The sequence below is a fragment of the Colobus angolensis genome, unplaced genomic scaffold (assembly GCF_000951035.1).
Source record: "Colobus angolensis palliatus isolate OR3802 unplaced genomic scaffold, Cang.pa_1.0 Scaffold765, whole genome shotgun sequence".
NCBI lineage: Eukaryota > Metazoa > Chordata > Mammalia > Primates > Cercopithecidae > Colobus > Colobus angolensis.
In genome coordinates this window covers 164854-170287 of record NW_012121432.1, presented here as the reverse complement: position 1 = coordinate 170287, position 5434 = coordinate 164854, and the positions used below count along the sequence as shown (strand labels likewise).

Here is a 5434-nt window from a genome sequence, read left to right as displayed (position 1 = left end):
AGCTGAGATCCGGCCACTGCACTCCAGTCCGGGCGACAGAGCGAGACTCCGCCTCAAAAAAAAAAAAAAAATTATATTTATAATCTCCTTCTTGAAACTCTATAGTTATTTTAATATTTTATACTCATATTTTCATACAGACAGACTGCTTCAATACTGAGGTACCAGGGGACTGGAGGGAGATAGAGAGAGAAAGAGAGAAGTAAAGAAAAGAAAGGATCTTGTCAGGAATCTTCTATCTTTCACATTGCAGTTCACAATCAGATTGTTCTTGCACTGTCTGCAAACCCACAGCTGAAATTATCTTTCATCTCCAAGCACGGAGTTACGTGAGCAATCGCTCTTCCTAGAAACCATTTTTTTTACTGCCTGATATTCTAGTAGAGGGAACAAAAATGATAATAATCTTAATGCAGCATGTAATAGAATTAAATTTTTCCTGCTGATAATATATATTTTGATATGACAAATGAAGTAGGGATAGGCTGAAATAGAATGGCAGGGGATATGGCCACAGTCCTTAATCCCCTATTTTCTTGACCTGCAGATTTTCTCATTCGGGGAAGCTCCAGGGTTCTCAAGCAGAATTCGTGTTTCATTTTGTTTAGGGCCTGTCAGAAAGACAAGCCAGGCATGAGGATACATGATGAGCACGCTTCTGAGTTGCCATTTGGAGCTGCCCGTTTAATAACGCACATCTTCCTTTCCCTCATTCCTAGTTTCCTTCAGCCTCTTTTAAGTGTCACCTTTTCCTTGAAGCCTACTTGACCACACAGTTGAAAATTGCAAAGCCTTCACACTGCAGCTTTCCTTTTCTTTGTTGCTTTGGTTTTCTTCGTGGGACTTCTCACCATCCATAAAAAATAGGGTTTTTTTTTGCCTGTTTTATTCACTGCTACATCTCCAGTGGTTAGAACCTGACATTTAGTAGGTGCTCAAAAAATTGGTTAAATTAATGTATAATAGCTTCACTTTATTGAGTAATTACTATATATCATGAACTGTGTGGTAAATTATCTCCATATAATGCCTGTAATCTTTACAATGCCTCTAACCCTATAACATAAACCATTTTATATCCATTTTACACATATGCAATTTAAAGGACAGAGAGGCCCACACATTTGCGTAGGATAATTCTGGTGAATAAGAAATTTGAGTTGTTTTGTCTTTCTATAGGCTTCTTATTATTATTATTACTATTTTGAAATGGAGTCTTTCTGGGTCACCCAGGTTGGAGTGGAGTGGCGCAATCTAGGCTCACTGCAACCTCTGTCTCGCAGGCTCAAGTGATTCTCGTGCCTCAGTCACCTGAGTAGTTGAGATTACAGGCTCACGCCACCACGCCCAGATAATTTTTGTATTTTTAGTAGAGATTTCACCATGTTGGCCAGGCTGGTCATGAACTCCTGGCCTCAAGTGATCCACCAGCCTAGGCCTCCCAAAGTGCTGGAATTACAGGCAGGAGCCACTGCACCCAGCTTTAATTTGTTCTTTTCACAGTTTTTTTTCCATTTTAAATTAAATGTCTTTGGATTTTAAAAAATGCAGCATTTCTCTTCTATCTTATTAAACGTATCCTTGAACTTCAGGGAGTGGAGAATAGTTGTCTGGAAAATGAGACACTTCCTTTTCTTTGTTTTTGAACTTACAAGTTCCACATTCAGAGATCTCAATTATCCGCCCTTCACTGAATGTAAGTATGATGCATTTAAAATACGGCTTGTGTGAAAGCAGGATATTATAACCACAAAAATATCTGACTTTAAAATTAAGTAAAATACTCAACATAGCCCAGAATGGAGACACGGGAATTAATTCTATGGCTGTGGCAGATTTGAGGGACAGGGTGGTACCAAAAATTGAGATTTACAGGGAAGGAGATTTTTAATAATTCAGTTTTCATTAACTTCCCAAATCAAAAAGCCAGCATATTCTGTTTGGTAGGAAATTACACAGGAGTGAAAAAAAAAATCCACAATTCAGCTGATTAGAAAACAAGTTTTCATTAAACTAAAATTTATTAAATTTTTAAGAAATTTATAACCAGCTAGCTTCCAAAAATTTGCTCATCAATATTGCTTAGTAAAAGGTTTTTTTTCCCTTTATATGCTATAATAACATAAACTGCCTACGTGCTGTCTATTTTGGAAGCGGAATCATAGAGGGCCTAAGTGTTACTGAAGGCTTATTATTTTCTAGACACTTTGCTAGTCACTTGACATATGTAATCACAGTTTATTCTCATGGAAACTCTGTGGGGACTTCCTTTAAAAATGAAAGAGCTGAAGTTCAGATATTTTGAGGCTCAGATGGTTTAAGATGCATTTCATCATGTAATAGACGGTGGAGCCAATCTCCAAGCCCAGGTTGGATTTTTCCTGAAGCACATGATGGTTTCCTGTTATCCCAAAACCTCATCCATAAATATCATGCAGAATCTATGTAGTTGCTCATTATTATTATAGAGAAAGTTCTAGAGCCTAAAGTAGTCTAAAGTAAGTAACCCAAAACCAGGAAGCAAGCTAACAGTAGAATACACACACTTGCCCAAGGGATATTTCCTCCACATCCTCCACAAAGTATTTCCTGCTCTTCTCCTTGGACTCAGCCTCCCTTGTCCTCACTACAGTCACTAATTCTGGCTTTGTATTTTCACTGTTTGCCCTGAAGACTTCCATTATACCATTGTTATAATTTATTGCACTTACTGTGTTTTCTGTTTCCCATTACCAGTCTGTACATTTTTATTCTATTGTGTATTTTTATACAATATACATATAGTATATACAATATGTATTGTAGGGAACAAAAAAAATTTCCCCCTCAACCCTCATGAATTCTTAGTTGGGATGGATCCCTATAACAAAAGATAGATTAATAAGACAAAACAAACACGTTTATTAATGTGCAGTGCTCATCATGTGGGATAAACCCCATGGAAAAGTAACTCGAAGTGGTGGTTTGGAACTCTGGCTTGTAGAGCACCTTCAAGAAAAAATAAATTTGTGGGGAAATGACAGGGCAAAGGAAAACTGTTTTAGGCTTCCAAAGCTGGGAAACTGTGGGAAGGTAAATATATGGGTGGAAAATATGAGTAAGTTTGTTTGCGGATTCCTCTGGGCTGGTAAGAGTTTAGAGTTGTCTCCAGCAAAGGAGAATTTATATCCTGCCCTTAGGCAGAAAAGCAGGAGGATAGGGAAAATTTTCCCTCCATTTGCTGCTTCTTAATTGCCTTTAGCTGAAAAATAATTTTCTTGTCAAAGAGGCAGATGTTGAGGTCACCTATTCTGGTTTCCCTCATTAGATTACTCTTTCTTGCATTGTCACTGAGTACTATACCCTGAAGATTACCTGTATTGCTAAGTATTGATCTGATCTATGCACTCTGACTGTTACAGAATATTGAATGTTGTGCATCCACCACAATTTTTCTGCCTTATAACTTTCCATCTAACCCCCTTCTATCCCAAGCAATGCTGTAGTAAATGTGGTTCAATATCTCCTTATCTACCTATGTGAGAATTTCTTTGGCTTATGCATTTTTATTACATGCTCAATTCAGAACTCCTGGGTCATAGGTTATGCATATATTTAATTTGAATAAGTATTACCAAATTAGTCCCCATCGTGGCTGCTCCAGTCTATATTCTCAGTGGCCTGGATGAAATTTCTCTATCTGAATATCCCTGTCATTACTTAGCATTCTTTAGCTTTCTGATGTTTCACCAGTTCAACAAGCATCAGATGATATTGTATTGCCACTTTAATTTTCACCTCTGATTATTAGTGAGTTTGAGCAATGTCAATGTGCCTATTAACTTTTGAAGAAATGATCTCTGTAAGCCCAACAGTGGGCATTTCCTGGCATATAATGGATCCTTAGTGTATGATTGAAAGAGAGGCAGTATAGCACACAAAAATCCCAAATCAGTCTCAGGCTTTGATTTTTGGTTCTTGTTGGTTATCTCAAAATCTGAACAATAAGTAAATATTGGAATTAAATTTTTGAGGTAATTAACTATATTAATCAGTTGTCCTGATTTTACAGTAGAAGACTGTCAATAAGTTTGGCATAGAGAAATTAAACTTAAAAAAATTTATAAAAATAGCATTTTTTAAAAGTTACCACATGATGTAAAGAGTGACTATGAGTTATATTTTCCCATTTTGTAGATGAGCAAATGAGTTCAGGAGAGATTTAAATACCCTATGAAAAGCATGCAGAATTCTGGTAGCACTATAAGGATAAAGAAAAAAGATTGGGCCGTTTAGCTAGGGCTGGCATGAGTTAATTATAATCATTATGTGATTAATAAAACATTTGATATAACACCAATCATGTCATGAAGTTCTATTCTCTGCCTTTGAATAGTAGTAAACTAGGATTATAATTTTATAATGATAGACCAGTTTAAGACAGAAGAGACATGACACATAAGACTCTCAACTTCTCACTATCTGCCTAAAATGTGCATGGACAAAATTGGTGTGTGCTAAAGACAGTGCCACAGGAACCAAAACTAAAAGAATAAAAAAGAATTAAGAATGTATAAAACCGCTCTAACTCTATCCCTTGACTGCCTTGGGATCTCAAATAGCAGAAATGTATGTCCGTCAACAATGCAAGTGGAAGTGTATGTTCAATTTAAAGCCGTGTCCTAAGAATAGGATTTCACATATGTGCTAGCTAAAGAGTAGAGGATTTGTAGAGCTTTTGTTAGGGATTTCCTTCCAGCCTATCTTCACATCCTACCCTTTAAACATGCTTTTTTAAATGTCACAGCAGAGCACCTAGAAAACCTATTTTTCCAAGTTGTGACTTCTCTCTTTCCTACATACTTTTATTCTTCTAGTCATCCAAATAACTATCTTACTAGTGGCAGTCTGTGAGTCTGTCTGTGCATTCATGCATCCATCTAATCAGCTGTCTACCTCCTTATCTATATATTTTAAGCAATAAAAATTTCATTTTGTAGCCTCTTTTATTAGTGCACTTACCCAGAACAGAAAGTCTTCCACTCAGAAGACCAGTTCTTGGAGTCACCAGATAAAGTTCATATATGATATAAGGTATAGTCACATCTTCAGTATACAAACATTTACTATAATACAGCCATGCCTTTTAAAATCAAATACACGTGATTTTATAAAACCAAATGTAAGCCTCCAGGATGTGAGAGAACAACTCGCATTGCAAAGTATCCTTGAACCCAGGAGGTGGAGCTTGCAGTGAGCCAACATCATGCCACTGCGCTCCAGCCTGGGTGACAGAGCGAGACTCCATCTCAAAAAAAAAAAAGAAAGTAATTAAAATAAAATAAAGGTGTTTAATTAGATACTTAGTGGTAAATGTGGTACTAGTGTTAGTGGTAAATATGGTAATTAGCGTAGAGAGGTTAAATGATTACAGTAACCTAAAGGCCAAATTGTT

At 36.7% G+C, this 5434-nt stretch overlaps 1 pseudogene across 1 annotated transcript in view; it reads left to right on the top strand.

Moving 5' to 3' along the window:
* The window catches only part of LOC105501957, a 23906-nt pseudogene extending 22890 nt beyond the window's left edge, over positions 1–1016 (top strand). Inside the window, exon 3 of the transcript XR_001000261.1 lies at positions 548–1016. The product of XR_001000261.1 is annotated as an uncharacterized LOC105501957 (transcript). The remainder of the gene's footprint in view (positions 1–547) is intronic.
* The last annotated feature ends 4418 nt before the right edge of the window (positions 1017–5434 follow it).